This window comes from Mesoplodon densirostris, chromosome 5 (assembly GCF_025265405.1).
Source record: "Mesoplodon densirostris isolate mMesDen1 chromosome 5, mMesDen1 primary haplotype, whole genome shotgun sequence".
NCBI lineage: Eukaryota > Metazoa > Chordata > Mammalia > Artiodactyla > Ziphiidae > Mesoplodon > Mesoplodon densirostris.
The window spans coordinates 11,264,345-11,283,128 of NC_082665.1; positions in this window are offsets into that span (position 1 = coordinate 11,264,345).

Genomic DNA, 18,784 nt, shown 5'->3' on the forward strand with positions numbered 1-18,784 from the left:
CCTTTGCCTTCAAGGGGGGCTGGGAAATGTAGCTTTTCCTGGGAGAGAATGGTAAACTAATAGTTTCAACCATGGACCATATAATGCAATTTGGAGATCTTCCAATAGACTAAGTATAATGAGATGCTACACGAGTCACAGGTGGTTAATTGTCTGTAACTTTCTTATACTCAGTGTTGGGTATTTTGCAAGTGATTATCAGGCCAGAGTTACTCTGAGTTGAGTTTTAGGTAAATTGGATTTTGTTGACTTACCAAAGGACATACCTTGGACCAGTACTTATAACCCAGAAGTCAGAACTACACTGGTAATTTCCTCTAATTGAGACAACTAAGCAGCTATTTCTTTTTAAAATAAAACCCATGAGTTTGTTTCATATGAAGAGTTTAACATTTTTTCAGGCATATTAGATAGTATTCTTTTGGTTACAAATAATAGAAACTGACTCTGTTTTGTTCAGAAGGGAGAGATGAATTATTATTAGTGTACCAGATGTCTCCCAAGCCTCAAGGCAATGTGCAGCTGACCGGGCTTCTGGAACAGACTAGAACCCGATGCTCTCCACCTTTTGTTTCTGTTTCTCTGCCATCAGATTAATTCTTCTCTCTCTAAAAGGACCCTTTTTCTCTGCTCTCCAGTCTCCAAAAGTAGACGATAGCTATTCCCAGTTCCGTGGTCTACATATGATCCTTCTAGCCACCTAGATATAGTTTGAGGCTCTCTTTCAACTGGCACTCTTATTAGCCTTGCTTGGGTTAGTGGTTACCTTGGGCCAATAGTCAAGTCTAAATAGTGGGTCAAATCATATCATTACAGCAACAAGATACCTCTGAACCCTGCAGATTTGGAGGTTTATGGGTGCAGAGAAACAGTATGCAGCAAAGAGGACAGGCATCCCAATAGGCATCTTCTCCACCCATGTGTGTTTGGAGGGTTGTCATAAGCAGAACAAAATTTAGAAATATAGCTGTGTGATCTATGACACTGAGACAGGCTAGAAACATGATGTAATGGGGTTAGGGGAGAAACTGAGTCTTCCTCAAGACTTTTTTGGTCGTAAGTAACAAAACCCATCCAAAGGCTCATAAATATGGTACTTGAGATTTTTAATATCTGAAGAAGGCTTTTATGTGCAGAGGATCACCTATAGCTACTTGTTTTAATTAATATTCAAGTTGTAAAAATTGTAATTTTTTTACATCCTTAGTACTTATTTATCTTACATTTGTAGTACTTATTTACCTTATAACTGGAAGTTGGTACCTTTTGGCTACCTTCATCCAGTTCAACTCCCTGCAACACTCACCCCTGGTAACCACAAGTCTGATCTTTTTGTCTAGGAGTTTGTTTTTGAGGTATAATTGACCTACAAAACTATGTTATTTCCTGTTATACAACACAGTGATTTGATATTTCTACCTATTTCAAAATAATCACCATAAGTCTAGTTATGATCTGTCACCATACAAAGATATTACATAATTATTGACTTTATTCTCCACACTGTACATTTTACACCTGTGACTCATTTATTTCACAACTGGAAGTTTGTACCTCTCACCTATTTCTTTCCTCCCTCATCCCCTCCCTTCTGGCAACCACCTATTTGTTCTCCATAACTCTGTTTCTGTTTTATGTCTGTTCATTTGCTTTGTTTTTTTAGATTCCACATATAAGTGAAATCATGCCACATTTGTCTTTCTCTGCCTGATTTATTTCACTTAGCATAATACCCTCTAGGTCCATCCACGTTGTCACAAAAGGCAAGATTTCATTCTTTTTATGGCTGACTAATATTTCACTATGTATATATAGTGAAATATATATATATATATATATATATATATATATATATATATATATATATATATATACCCACACCATATCTTCTTTATCTATTCATCTATTGGTGGGCACTTGCTTGCTTCCATATCTTGGCTATAAACAACGCTATAATGAACATAGGGGTGCATATATCTTTTTTTTAAATTTATCTTTATTAGAATATAATTGCTTCACAATACTGTGTTAGTTTCTGTTCAACAACAAAGAGAATCAGCCATATGCATACACATGTCCACATAACCTCTCCCTCTTGAGCCTCCCTCCCATTCTCCCATCTCACCCCTCTAGGTCATTGCAAAACACCAAGCCAATCTCCCTGTGCTACGCTGCTTCTTCCCACCAGCCAACTATTTTACATTCCATAGTGTATATATGTCGATGCTACTCTCATTTCACCCCAGCTTCGCTCTCCCACCCAATATCCTCAAGTCTATTTTCTATGTCTACCTCTTTATTCCTGCTCTGCAACTGGGTTCATCAATAACATTATTTTTTTTTAAAGATTCCATATATATGTGTTAGCATACAGTATTTGTTTTTCTCTTTCTGACTTACTTCACTCTGTGTGACAGACTCTAGGTCCATCCACCTCACTACAAATAACTCAATTTCGTTTCTTTTTATGGCTGAGTAATATTCCATTGTATAAATGTGCCACATCTTCTTTATCTGTTCATCTGTCGATGGACATGTAGGTTGGTTCCATGTCCTGGCTATTGTAAATAGTGCTGCAATGACCACTGTGGTGCATGTCTCTTTTTGAATTATGGTTTTCTCAGGGTATATGCCCAGTTGTGGGATTGCTGGGTCATATGGTAGTTCTATTTTAGTTTTTTAAGGAACATCCATACTGTTCTCCATAGTGGCTGTATCAATTTACATTCCCACCAACAGTGCAGGAGGGTTCCCTTTTCACCACACCCTTTCCAGCATTTATTGTTTCTAGATTTTTTGATAATGGTCATTCTGACTGGCATGAGGTGATACCTCATTGTAGTTTTGATTTGCATTTCTCTAATAATTAGTGATGTTGAGCATCTTTTCATATGCCTCTTGGCCATCTGTATGTCTTCCTTGGTGAAATGTCTTTTTACGTCTTCCACCCATTTTTTAACTGGATTGTTGGTTTTTTTGCTATTGAGCTCCATAAGTCATTTGTATATTTTGGAGATTAATCCTTTGTCTGTTGTTTCATTTGAAAATATTTTCTCCCATTCTGAGGGCTGTCTTTTTGTCTTGTTTATGGTTTCCTTTGCTGTGCAAAGCTTTTAAGTTTATTGAGTCCCATTTGTTTATTTTTGTTTTTATTTTTGTTACTCTAGGAGGTGGCTCAAAAAAGACCTTGCTGTGGTTTATGTCAAAGAGTGTTTTTCCGATGTTTTCCTCTAAGAGTTTTATAGTGTCTGGTCTTATATTTAAGTCTTTAATCCATTTGGAGTTTATTTTTGTGTGTGGTGTTAGGGAGTGTTCTAATTTCATTGTTTTACATGTGGCTGTCCAGTTTTCCCAGCACCACTTATTGAAGAGGCTGTCTTTTCTCCATTGTATGCTCTTGCCTCCTTTGTCATAAATTAGGTGCCCATATGTGCGTGGGTTTATCTCTGGGAATTCTATCTTGTACCATTGATCTACATTTCTGTTTTTGTGCCAGTACCATACTGTCTTGATTACTGTAGCTTTATAGTATTGTCTGAAGTCAGAGAGCCTGATTCCTCCAGCTCCATTTTTCTTTCTCAAGTTTGCTTTGGTTATTTGGGATCTTTTGTGTTTCCATGCGAATTGTAAAGTTTTTGTTCTAATTCTGTGAAGAATGCCATGGGTAGTTTGATAGATATTGCATTGAGTCTGTAGATTGTTTTAGGTAGTATAGTCATTTTCACAATATTGATTCTTCTAAACCGAGAATGTGGTATATTTCTCCATCTGTTGATGTCATCTTTGATTTCTTTCATCAGTGTTTTATAGTTTTCTGAGTACAAGTCTTTTGCCTCCTTAGGCACATTTATTCCTAGGTATTTTACTCTTTTTGTTGCAATGGTAAATGGGAGTGTTTCCTTAATTTCTCTTTCTGTTTTTTTGTTGTTGGTGTGTAGGAATGCCAGAGATTTCTGTGCATTGATTTTGTATCCTGCAACCTTACCAAATTCACTGATTAGTTCTAGTAGTTTTCTAGTGGCATCTTTATGATTTTCTATGTATAGTATCATGTCATTGGCAAACAGTGACAATTTTACTTCTTCTTTTCCAATTTGTATTTTTTTATTTCTTTTCCTTCTCTGATTGCTGTGGCTAGCACTTCCAAAACTATGTTGAATAATAGTGGTGAGAGTGGACATCCTTGTCTTGTTCCTGATCTTAGCGGAAATGCTTTCAGTTTTTCACCATTAAGTATGATGCTTGCTGTGAGTTTGTCATATATGGCCTTTATTATGTTGAGGTAGGTTCCCTCTATGCCCATTTTTTGGAGAGTTTTTATCATAAATGGGTGTTGAATTTTGTCAAAAGCTTTTTCTCTGTCTATTGAGATGATCATATGATTTTATTCTTTAATTTGTTAATGTAGTGTATCATGTTGATTGATTTGTGGGCATTGAACCATCCTTGCATCCCTGAGATAAATTCCACTTGATCATTGTGCATAATCCTTTTAATGTATTGTTGAATTCAGTTTGCTAATATTTCATTGAGAATTTTTGCATCTATTTTCATCACTAATAGTGGCTTGTAATTTTTGTTGTTGTTGTTGATGTCCTTGTCTGATTTTGGTATCAGGGTGATGGTGGCCTTGTAGAATGAGTTTGAAAGCACTCCTTCCTCTGCAATTTTTTGGAATAGTTTCGGAAGCATAGGTGTTAACACTTCTCTAAATGTTTGGTGGAATGCAGGGTTGTCAAAATGCATTAGAACTTAAGAGATCATATTATATTCATATAATAATCATATATATGATTACTTAAAGTTTAATGTATATAAACCTTATGGTAACCACAAACCAAAACTCTATAATAGATACACACACAAAAAAAAGGAATCCAAACATAACACTAAAGATAATCATAAATCACAGGGAAGAGTGCAAAAGAAGAAGAAAGAAACAAAAGAGACCTACAAAAACAGCCCTAAAACATTTAACAAAATGGCAATAGGTACATGCCTATCAATAATTAATTTAAATGTCAAATGCTCCAATCAAAAGACATAGAGTGGCTGAATGGATAGAAAAATAAGATCCATATATGTGCTCCCTACTAGAAACTCACTTCAGATCTAAAGATAGACACAGGCTGAAGGTGAGAAGTTGGAAAAGGTGTTCTATACAACTGGAAGTTAAAAGAAAGCTGGAGTAGCAATACTTGTATTGAACAAAATACACTTTAGGGACTTCCCTGGCAGTCCAGTGGTTAAGACCCTGAACTTCCACTGCAGGGGATGCAGGTTCAATGCCTGGTCAGGGAACTAAAGTCCTGCATGCCTCACAGTGCAGCCAAAAAAAAAAATACATTTTAAAACAAAGACTGTAACAAGAGACAAAGAAAGACATTACATAATCATCAAGGGATCAATCCAAGAAAAAGATATAATAGTTGTAAATATATATGCACCCAACACAGGAACATTTAAAATCATAAAGCAAATATTAACAGACATAAAGCAAGGAAATGACAGTAACATAGTATTAGTACAGGACTTTAACACCCTACTTACATCAATGGCCAGATCATCCAGGCAGGAAAATCAATAAGGAAACACTGGCTTTAAACAGCACATTAGATCAAATAGACTTAATAGAGATGTACAGAACATTCCATCCAAGGGCAGCAGAATACACATTCTTTTCACGTGCTCGTGGAATATTCTCCAGGATAGATCACATGCTAGGCCACAAAACAAGTCTCAATAATTTTTAAGAAAATTGAAATCATATCAAGCATCTTTTCCAAGCACAACACTGTGAGACTAGAAATCAACTATAAGAAAAAACTGCAAAACACAAACAACTGGAGGCTAAACAATATGCTACTAAACAAGCAATGATTCACAGAAGAAATCAAAGAAAAAAATTTGAAAATACCTGGAGAGAAGTTAAAATAAAAACACAATGATCCAAAATCTAGGGGACGTAGCAAAAGCAGCTCTAAGAGGGAAGTTTGTAGCAATACAAGCCTACCCCCAGAGAACAATAAAAATCCCAAATAAATAACTTAACCTTACACCTAAAGAAACTAGAAAAAAAAGAACAAACAAAAAACAAAGTTAGTAGAAGGAAAGAAATCATAAAGATCAGAGCAGAAATAAATAAAATAGAGACAAAAAACTATAGAAAAGATCAATGAAACTAAGAACCAGTTCTTCAAAAAGTTAAACAAAATTGATAAACCTTTAGCCAGACTCTTCAAGAAAAAAAGAGAGGGCCCAAATCAATAAAATGAAAAAAGAGAAGTTACAACTGACACAAAGGATCAAGAGATTACTACAAACAATTATATGTCAATAAAAACGGATGTCCTAGAAGAAATGGACAAATTCCTAGAAATGTACAATCTCCCAGGACTGAACCAGGAAGAAATAGAAAATATGAACAGACTAATTACCAGTAATGAAATTAAATCAGTGATTTTTAAAACTCCAAACAACAAAAGTTCAGGGTCAGATGACTTCACTGGTAATATTTTTTAAAGATTATTTCTTTAGAGCTATTTTAGATTCACAGGAAAATTGAACAGAAGGTACAGAGATTTCTCATGCACTCCCTGCCCCCACATATACACAGCCTCCAGGACAGCCAACATCCCCCAGCAGAGTAGTACATTTGTTACAATTGATGAACCTACAATGACACATCATCACCCAAAGTCCATAGTGTACATTAGAGTTCACTCCTGGTATTGTAAATTCTATGGGTTTGGACAAATGCATAATGACATGTTTTCACTGTTGCAGTATCATACAGATTATTTTCACTTCTCTAAAAACCCTCTATGCTCCGCCTATTCATCCTTTCCTCCTCTCTAACCCTGGGCAATCATTGATCTTTTTACTGTCCCCATAATTTTACCTTTTCCAGAATGTCATGTAATTGAAATAATATAGTACATAGCCTCTTTAAATATAATACTAAAGGCACAATCTATGAAAGAAAGAACAACTCAATGGTAAAATAGGCCAAAAACCTTAACAGACACCCCACCAAAGAAGATATACACATGGCAAATAAGCATATGAAAACATGCTCCACATGATAGGTCATCAGGAAAATGCAAATTAAAACAATAGTAAGGTATCACAACACACATATTAGAATGGTCAAAATCCAGAACACTGACAACACCAAATGTCGGTGAGGATATGGAGAAACAGGAACTATCATTACTGGTGGGAATGCAAAATGTTACAGTCAGTATGGAAGACAGTCTGGTGATTCCTTACAAAACTAAACATACTCTTAACATATGATCCAGTAGTCATACTCCTTGGTATTTACCCAAAGGAGTTAAAAACTTATGTTCACACAAAAACCTGCACATGGATTTTATAGCAGCTTTATTCATAATTGCCAAAACTTGGAGGAACCAAGGTATCCTTCAGCAGGTGAACGAATTAAAAACTATGAAATGTGAAATAAAATGGAGTCACTTATGTCAAAGGGTTTTAAAATGGGGCAGAGAGAACATTAAGAAGAACAAACATACACATCCTCCCCAGGTGGAGCCATGAACTTTCGAACTGGGCCGACACTAAATATTCAAAGCACTCTGCAAGAGCACCTGCAACTTGTCACAGTAATGAACTTTTCCTTCTCTCTAGCGACAGACTTAGCAGTCAATCTTGTTTAGCCAAGACTAGTTTCTGCCTGCAACTCTAATTAAAATTCTTTGTAATGCAGACCTTTCCTCTTTGCCTTTAAAAGCCCCTGACTTTTATTCCATAGTGGGACAATGTTTGGGTTGCTACCTGAATTTGTGTGTCCCGAATTGCAATTGTTCAATCCCAAATAAACAGCTTTTGCTTGATTATTGCCTCCTAAGTTTATTTAGTTGACAAAACTGTGGTACACCAAACAATTTGATATTATTCAGCAATAAAAAATAAATGGGCTATCAAGTCATGAAAAGACATGGAGGAAACTTAAATTCATGTTACTAAGTATAAGAAGTCAATCTGGAAAGTTTTAGCATTTTAAAACCCAGGGTTTTTGGAACCCTTTATGTTTAACTCACAATCTTATTCTTAATTATGTGCAGTAGTTTTTATATAAAAATAATATTAATTGCTTTCATTTTCTCTGATTAATGTTGAATTGACTCTTAAGTTTAACATAGTAAGTCTTCCTAAATAACTAACCCTATTTATAAACTTATTATTTAGTTTCTTGAAACATTTTAAGTGCATTTAAAATTAAAATATATCTGTTTCTCTAAAACACTTCACACACCTGCCATGGCAAACTTATAAAACTGACAAGTGAAATCTTTCTAAGCCTTTAAGCAATTACTGGAATTTAATAAATCTAGTGAGTGAAGTTTCTTAAGACTCAAGGTGGATGACTGCCAAATATTTTCTAGTGTTAATTCTCCCATTTTTTCCCTTTAGCTAAAACCCCTGAATTTTAGCTGGGCACATGTCCACCCAACAGTAGGCTACATTTTACAGCTAGTTGTGGCCATGTGACTAAGCTGGGCCAATAGGATATAAGCAGATATGATGCGTGCTTCTTTAAGACACTTGCCCTGGACTCTCTTCTTTCCTACTTCCCTTGGATGTGGTGGTGTGCCAACATCATCCAGGCTGATGAAGATAACAACTTAGGCCATGGCAGAGCCAAAGTAGAGAAGGAGCCAATTCCCTAGAAGACCTCACATAGCAAAGCTGCTTGGCCCACAGCTCTGGACCACTCACCACTTGACTGTTACAGGAGCATGAAGTAAACTCCTATCATCTTTGAGCCATTGTAATTTTGGGTTAGATTGTACCCCAATAATACAATTTACAAAGACTGTCCCTAAGCTTAATTAACTATATACTCTTAAGCGTTTCAAATTAAAATCACAAGACTAATATGTCAGGTTTTCTAATATGTTCGATTTTCTTCAATGTTTCAAGGTTCTTTAAATAACACAGAGATTATGATGATTAAAAACTTATTTCTAACCTTACTGCAAAAGGAATGCTATACAGTTGACCCTTGAACAATACAGGGGTGAGGGGCACTGATCCCTCTTGTAGTTGAAAAATCATGTATAACTTGACTCCCCCAAGACTTAACTACTAATAGCCTACTATTGACTAGAAGACTTACTGATAACATAGAAAATAGTTGATACACATATTTTGTATGTTATGTGTACTATATACCATATTATTACAATAAAGTAACCTAGAGAAAAGAAAATTTTATTAAGAAAATCATAAGGAAAAGAAAATACATTTACAGTACTGTATTGCATTTACGATACCATAAATTTACGTCATCTGTTTACAGAATGAATTGTTTGTCATCAGTAGTGTCTTCAATGATACAAAACACTGTAGATGTTATATGTATTACTAAAACTAGACATCAAAAATGAAAAGATAATGTGAAACAAAAATTCATATTTATTGACAGGTATAACGATTCATGCATTGATAACAAAGACGCAGCAATATGATTGACTTATGATAGCCTCGTGTAATCGATATGAGATTGCCTCATGGTAGCCTATCTTATACACTAATGCACCAATTGTTATAAAATATCTATGGCATACAGTATTATAACCATGTTCATAATACAATATTAGAAACATTGTTACATTTTAAGAAACACTTTCCTGTGATGATAGGCTGATATGCACTTTCTCCAATTACAAGGGAGAGAGGCATACTCTATGGTAATGTAATTCTTTGGAAGCAAAGTTGTAAGGCAGTAAGAAAACTAACATATTATTAATTTTACATTCACTATCACTCACCTTATGCTGATGTAAGGACACGCTATCCACCTCAATACAAGTCTTGCCCATGATGTTCTACATGATGAATACTTCCATGATGATGGCACAATAACGTCTCACACAGCTCTTGATGTACAGTTATCAGATTTTTACACAAAGACACTCAAACATACACAAAAGATATGTTTATGAACTGTATGGCATGATGATTATTTACTATTCATTAAGTGGAAGTGGATCGTCATAAAGGTCTTCATCCTCATCGTCTTCATGTTGATTAGGCAGAGGAGGAGGAGGAAGAGGAGGGTTGGTCTTGCTGTCTCAGGATGGCAGAGGTGGAAGAGGTGGAGGAGAGGAAAGGGGAGGCAGGAGCGGCAGGCGCACTTTGTGTAACTTTACAAAAATATATCATAACTTCTGTCTGACTTCTTGGCTTTCTCATTTCTCTAAAAGTATTTCTACATGGTACCAATCCTTCTTCCACTGTTTGCTTTAGTTTCAGTGTCCATATCATAAAAGGGCCCATGTTGTTAAAGAAGTCAAAAGCAGTCTTGAATAACCGGAACTCTTTTTTTTTTTTTAATTTATTTATTTATGGCTGTGTTGGGTCTTCGTTTCTGTGAGAGGGCTTTCTCTAGTTGTGGCAAGCGGGGGCCACTCTTCATCACGGTGGGCGGGCCTCTCACTATCGCGGCCTCTGTTGTTGCAGAGCACAGGCTCAAGACGCACAGGCTCAGTAGCTGTGGCTCACGGGCCCAGTTGCTCCGCAGCATGTGGGATCCTCCCAGACCAGGGCTCGAACCCTGCATTAGCAGGCAGATTCTCAACCACTGCACCACCAGGGAAGCCCGGAACTCTTCTGCCAGATTGTCTGATGTCAATTTGCTTTCTGGCACTGTCTTTTCCACGTCTTCTTCCTCATCATCTGGCACTGGTTTGGAAGTGCTCAGCTCGATCAAGTCATCTTCTGTTAATTCACAGAAGCTCAAGGTTTTCACACCTATTGGAGTAGCTGCAGCAATGCCTATATGAATTTCTTTTTTTTACAGTGGTCCTTACATTGGATTCATTTATCTTGAAATGGTGGGCAACTGCCTCCTCTGTGGCACATGTCAAGCAATTCAACTTTTTCTTGTTAATGTCATGGATTTTTTCTGCTTATTGGGAGCAGTTCCAGTATCACTAGTGGCAGTTCGTATGGGTCCCAGGGTGTTATTCAATGTTTATGTTATTGCACTAAACACAATGAAAAGTAAGCAAGAACTGTGAGAGGTCACTTTTTACTTTGAAACACAATTTACTGGAGAGAGGAACTGCTCACTCGGAAATGATGAGCATCACACTGCGTTTTAAGTGGATATCACAACACTTGAAACACTGCCAAGCAACGGAAGGTGGATACAAATTGTTACAGTAGTGCAGTATGTATTACAGTTAACTTTATGCAGTTATGATTTAATACATATTTAATGCATCTTTACATTTGTTTACATTTCTCTCAGCAGGAAATTGCACCATGTATGGTCTGTAAGTGTTTGTGTGCATATTTTGATAAATTTAACTTTTTATAATAGACTTGTGTTTATTTTATAGTAATAAATGATAAAATGGACTCGCTTCTATGTATATTTTGTGCATTCATGACTTACCTTTTTCTTTCTTTTTTTCTATATTTCTAGGCTACACAATTTGTCTGTGAGGTTTTTCAAATTGTTGCAAATCTCAAAAAATTTTTCCAATATATTTATTGAAAAAAAATCTACATATAAGTGGACCAGCACAGTTCAAACCTGTGTTGTTCAAGGTCAACAGTATTTCATGGGATCTAAGATATCTTCAATTATAAGATTCATCATTATTTTATAATATCATTAAAGAAGAAGTACCACCATTTATAGTTGTATGACACCATTGATTGTAGAATGCCCTACAATTTGCAAGATGTTAAAATCGATAAAACATAGCAATACTCTGGTCTTGATTTAGCTCATTTTCTGTTCTGATCTCCACATTTTCCTGGGGTTTCAAAGTTACTTACCCAACAAACAAGAGGAGGATATTTGCTATCTTCGGCCAACTTGGTCTAGCTGTGAGAGATTCAGGATCCTGAAGTAGTTACAGATTCAAGTTCTTGATAGAGAAGTGAAGACTGGAAGTGGATATGGGTGCATGGTACTTCCAGAATGATCCTGCCTGAGCAACTGTGAATACTGGGGTTGGGAAACTAGAGTTGAACTCTATCTCCTGTGTCAAGAGGAATCTCTGAGCCTACACTCTTCACCTGGAATTTCATTTCATAACACTGCATCATGTGTTTTCTGGGTGGCTTCCAAGTTTCTCCTTTCAACTATTTTAATTGAAGCCTCTTTCAACTTTCTATCACCTGATTTGAGTAGACACACCCTATAAATACATGCAGGCTCAAACCCACACACAGACAGCAGATTGCAGCTAATCTCTTATCTGTAAAATTAGGGTTAACTGAATGCTGTCTGCAACACTCTTTTTATGTCTTTGCCTTTCTCAATGGCCATTATTTTGTAGTTATTACAATGAAAAAGCAAACAACAGGAACTTACTAAAGGACTCCAGAGTATATCCTGGAATATAATCTGGAATAGGAAGTGAGGCTGAGGCTCCTGAAGAAATAGATGTGACAATTTTGGTGTCTCCGGAACTACGTGTATCTGTCTCTGCTCTGCCCTAGAAGTATCTTGTCTCTCTGCTTCTCCACCCCCACTGTGGAAGATGGCTGGCCCATAGCCTGACTGCTCTGGGGGCACATGTGCTGAGTTCAAATGACTGCTGACATTGACCATCACCTTTGGTCTGAAGAAGGAATCTCACTGGAGATCCGCCTTAGGAGGTGCATCCACCCTGAATCCAAGAGAGTGTGGCCATGAAGGACAAATGCTTGGTTCTCAGGGAAGAGTTGTCCTCAGAGGAGATCTCACCAAAGGTGGTTGTTTTGGGGCAGTAGAGCTTGCTGGTAAACGGTACGGAGCCAAAGCCAGACTGCCTGGATCCAAACCCATGGTCCCATGGCTTAATGACTTTGTGACCTTGACTAAGTAACTGAATTCTCTGGGCCTCAATTTCTCCATCTGTAACATAATCATACCTAAGGCATAGGACTGTGGTGAGGGTTACATGGTAGTACGTGGAAAGCAAGAGGTAACCTGCCTGCCATGTGGCAAGTGTTTAACAACTGTTTACTGTGTATTCTGATTGAAAAAACAGACAAGTAAACAGATGGAGGTTGCATGAACTTGCTCCCCACCTCAGGTGCTAGAATTATTGCATTCATTAATTAATTTATCTCTATATATATCTATCTAAATCAGATCTTCCAGTTTGGCTCCCACCCACCAAACCTGACAAGAGATTCCATCTCAGTCATGATTTGCCCCCTGGGATGTTCGTTCTCCATCTAGAACAAAGTGATGCATCCAAAGATAGGGGATTCCATCCCTCCAGGCCAAGCATGAGTGTGGGGTTCACTGATGGGCTCACTGTGGAGTGGTCACTATACTTGCTGGGGACTGGACACAATGGCAACCAAAACCACACACCTTTCTGCCTCTTGAAAAACGTAACAGGTAAAATCAGTGAGGCTTGTTGCTTGAGTGGATGTGGAGGAGGAGCAGAAGAAGGTGTCAGCCGTGCCTTCTGGGCTGTGGTTCTCTGTCACTGGATAGGTACTGGTGACATTTAGGGAGACGATGTGAGAGGGAAATCACAATTTTTTTTTAGGGCAGGAAACAGGAAGTTTGGTAGTGTACAGAATCAGGCTGCCCGGGTTCCAGCCCAGCTCTCTGCTCAGCAGCTGCACATCAGGCAAGCCCCTTAACCTCTTTATCAGGTTTCCTCTCTGAAAATGAGGAAAGTACTGTTGTGAAGATGAAATTAGTTTATACACGTAAAGCATCTAAAAGGGTGCCTGGCTCTGTAAGTGTCAGCGTGTAGTACATAATGGGTTTGCAGTGCCTTTGAGACATCAGTGGGATGCAGGATCTCCAGAGCAGGGGCTTAGTCTAATTGCTGTTGATCCTGGTCCTTGATACAACGCCTGACACAAAGAGGGCACTCAACAAATATTTGTTGGCAGTACAAGGTAGGATTTCGTTGATGGGGTGGACTGTGGGTATCAACCTGTGAGTCCCTGTATAGGTGGTACCCAAGCCTTTAGTTCAGGGGAGCCCCCAGGGACAGAGACTAGAGAAAAAAGAAGAGCCTCAAACTTGGGGCCTCGGGCTCCATTTGGGACACAGGTCTCTGCCATTTCTTCCCCCATGTACCCTCCCCCTAGGGAGTCCCTTCAGCATCATTCCCCTCAGGGGGCCTGAATCAAAAACATTCTAGGAGGAACTCAAAGGCAGTTCAAACCTTAGGATAAATGCTGGCCTCCCCATCCTAGTGTCGGGTGGAAAATGGTGACATTCTCCTTTCTTGAGTCCACAGCTGTGCAAAACAACACTGCAACATCATTGGTGTTTTATCTCCCTAATAATTCATCCCGCAGGAGTCAGCTATAACACAGGCTGGCTGTCCTGTTCCTGTAGTCCAGCCCCTATTTTACTGTGCCATCCAGTACCCACTCCCTCACCTCCCTCTACTCCCATCTGCACCTCTCGGATACCAGAGACTGGTCTCTGCCACCACTGGTGTGCCTTCCTGGGCCAGCTGTCAGCCGGCTTGCCTCTCCGGAGTCTCCCAGAGGGGACCTGCCCCTACCCCATGACACCATCCCCCTGCCTTTGATGGAGTTATTTCCCTATGGCCTGGGAGTCTACTCTTGGTGCACCAGGATGGGACATTAACTAGAGTGGCCACAGGAGGCTGAGTGCCCCACCCTCATGAGCCTACCTACCGGGGGCTTCATGACTAGGGTCAGGGACAGGCTGTGAGAATGGCCCTCAAGAACTTTCCGGTAGCTTCCCCTGCTCACCATGTGCTACTCTTTAAAACTTGTGCACATTTTAAATGCCCACACCTCAGGACGGCACCCTATCTACCCCACACCAAGAAGGGGGTCTAGTTTCCAGGGAAGGCCCTGCCTAGACAGATCAACAGATGAACCCCAGGCCACAGAGGACAGAGGGAGTCAGAGGGAGGATCAGGACAGCCTGGTTCTTGAAAAGCCTGAGAAGAGAAGGTAGCTGTCAAATGAGATTTCAGGGTTTTAAAAAGTTATTTTTGTTATATGTATTTTTCCATTGTAAGATCAATATAACCTCATTATGGAAAAGCTGGCAAACAGGAAAAAAATGCCCATAATCCCACAGCCACTGTTGAGACTTTAGAGGTTCTTTCTAGACTTCTTGTGTGTTTTTATTTACATAGTTTTAATCATACTATACACATCATTTTGTATTCTATTTCTTTCCTTGATATCTAATCAGCAGCATTTCCACGTTCTTAGCTCATCTTCGTAACTATTAATAAAACTGTTGTGTTATATTCCATCCAAGGAAATGCCATTGTCCTCTTAATCATTCCTCTGCTTTTGACCATTTCACTTCACAATTTTTCATTCTTCATTCTTAAAACCAATCCCAAGATGAATGTCTTTGTGCATCGGATTTTTCTGCATTTAGGAATGCCTCCTTCACTTGGCCTCTCAAAGAAGAATTTCCCGAATCGTTTATGGTCTACCGCCACACTGTTTTCCCAAAGAGGGCACAGCAGTGTGGAGCAGGTCTCAGATTAGAACCAGAACTTGGGGAAACTGACACCCAAATGGCAAGGATCCTATGTTCTCAGTCCCTGAGAAACTGCAACCAAACTTCCCCAGAACAAGGAAGCGTAAGAGATCAGAGGATCTAGGAAGAGGGACTGGGAATGGCTGGAAATGCCTGATTTATGTGAAAATCTGTGCCAGAGAATGTGAGTAATAAGTCTAGACATGTAATTGCCCACGTGCAGATGGTGCACCTGGAACCCCCTCTGGCTGCACCACCTCAAACAGCTGATGGCTCAAGTGCTGTACAGCAGAGCCTGGGTGGCAGAGAAGTACAGGAGAAGTACAGGTGAAAGCCACCATCCCAGGGGCATAATTTTTAGAGAAGCTCTAACCTCCTGGGAGATGGCATTGAAAGTTATGAAAAGACAGAAACTGTCCCATCCCTGCTTGTTCCAGGCTGCCTGCCTTGGTCCATTCCTCCCACCTCACTCCATCCTGGATTTTATCCTTTCAGCTTTCAGCATTATTGGTCATTCTTTCATGCTTCAATTGTGTTCAATGGCAAAATCCTTTTGCCTCTGACATTGGTTCCTTCAAACCATGATTCTTGGTCCACCACCACCTCTGAGGCAGTTTTGGGTCTCCTCTCTGTTTTGTCCTTTCACCTGCCTCCAGGACCCCTGCAGCCCCCTCCCTGGAGAGCTCCCTCCCTGGGCTCACACTGTCAGGTTCCATGCACTACCTAGACCCTGCTGGTGTCCATGTTTTCTTTCAGCCCAGACCTCTCTTTTGGGCTCCAGGCCCACATTTTGGCTGACTATTGACGTCTCTACCAGGATGTTCCAAATGCAACTCAGATTCAGGGGTCCAGCTGAATCCAGTTGCTCCCCTTTGGGTCCCATGTCCTGCGAGTGGCACCAGCAAACACCCAGGTCTTATGCCAGAAATCTGCAACCCTCCTAGCCTTGATCTTACTTCTTACTTCCCATCCAACCAGTCACTATGTAACTCTCAAATCCATCTTATCCTTCTGACCTACCTCGCTCCAGGATCCTTAAATTCACTCCTGATCACCCCTCACTGACTTGAATCTTCCTTCTTCTGCTCCCAGAGTGGTCTATCTCAAAAGCCAATCTGATCAGGTCCCCTCCTTATTTAAAACTCTAATTGGCTCCTGGAGCAAGGGTTGCTCTGGGGTAGCATTCCAAATCCATTCACTCATTCAGCAAATATTTACGGAGGTCCTACCATCTGACAGGCACTGTGCCAGCAGTGGATATACAGTGGAAAATAGAGCAGACATGCTGATATAAAATTCAGTGAAATTCAAGGTCATCTGTGAATGGCTCTCCCATACATAGCCAGTTTAATCTCTCAATGCATCCCTGCCTTGTACCATACAGTTCCCCAAAAGTACCCACTTCCTTGCCTTTAATAAGTTGGTGCCTTGTATAGGCTTCCCCACTTAGTTGGGTAATTATTATGTTCTTCCTAACTCAGCTGCTTTCTCAGCTCCCCTTGAAAGGTTTCCCTAACACCCCACCGCAATCCCCCTTTGTATTCACCTCCCCTTCCTCTATGCCATCAGCATCTGTTTACCTCTATAATTGCATTTACTACACAGTGTGGTGACATTGTTTACTTGCCTGTATTCTCTTTCCCACCCACACCCTGCACACACACACACACACACACACACACACACACACACACACACACTTATAAGCTCCTTAAGTTAAGGGTAATTTTTATCACCCATACCCAACAATGCGTGGTACATAGTCAGCATTTGGTAAATGAACTGTATACAGATAATATACATCATTCTTGTTGTTGAGCTAATATCATATTTAATGTACAGTTGAGCCTTGAATAACACAGGTTTGAACTGTGTGGGTCCACTTATACACAATTTTTTTTCACTAAATATATTAAATATTTGGGGGAGATTTGAGACAGTTTGAAAAAACTCACAAACTGTGTAGCCAGCCTAGAAATATCTTAAAAACTAAGGAAAAGTTAGGTCTGTCATGAATGCATAAAATATATGTAGGTGTACATACAATATACAAAATATATATTAACTGACTCTTTATGTTATCAGCAAGGCTTCTGATCAACAAGGGTATTAGTATTTAAGTTTGGGGGGAGTCAAAAGTTATACACAGATTTTCAACTGAGCAGGGGATCAGTGCCCCTAACCCCAGTGCTTTTAAAAGTTCAAACTGTACTTATTTACATGATTCATTATAAATGCAAGTAACTATCTTGGACACTTTGGATGTAACATTTCATAAACTCTGGAGGGACTAGCTTTAAGCTCACCTGTTCAGAGCCTAGTGAACAAAGTTTTCTTGAGTGTCTATCATGTGTCAGGCATCATTCTGGCACTTGGGATATGGCAAAGTTAGACAAAGTCCCTCTCCTCCTGGAGCTTGTATTCTAGTGGGGAAAGATGGACTATAAACACATAGGCAAATAGAAATCTCAGAGAGTAATAAGTGCTGTGAAGAAAACCCAAGAAAAATGGGAGAGAGCATTTGGGTGGAGATGGCGGAGGGGCACTCCAAATTAACTAGAGGGATTTGGGAAGACCTCTCTTTATCTCAACTTCCTCAACCGTGAGGTGGAAATCTTAAGAACAGCTGCAAGGATGCTTGAAGAATTGCATGAGAATATATGGAAGCAGCACTGACATTTCATAAAAAGTGTCATTATTGCAGGGTTTTAAATCAGGGAGAGAGGTGATCTAATTTTCTCTCTGAAAGGAATACTCAACTGCAGGTAGGGAATCAATTGCAAGGCCAGAAAAGGCAGCAGGGAGTCCACACAAGAGGCTATTGTGATAGCAAGATGAAGCTTCTGATGCCACCAAGGGTCCCTGTGATTTACTGACACTCCCCACTATACAGGAGAGTTAGAAAATTTTCTGCTGGGTATGAAGAGCATGTCTGTGCCTGATGGGATGTTGAGAACATGTCTGTGTTTCCTGCATCTCAGAGGAATCACACAGCTGTCCTGTGTCAAGTTCTGTGGGGATCACACCTAAGCAGATGTTCACATCTGGCTCTCCGGTGTGATTGTGTCTCTAATTCCTTTCCTGTCTCCTTGGGGTTTCACACTCGTCACTGTGTCTACGTATTTGAACACTTAAAGTTTCAACATCCCCCCTGGAGTTTCCCAGAGTTCCTACAAGCTCCTCTGCCACTGTTACACTTTTAAGACTTTTAAAGATTTGATGAACCGAATAAAGAAGAATGTGTGCAATTCTTAGATTAGGTAACTAAACACTCAGAAATGCATGTGTTTCTTATAAACCTGA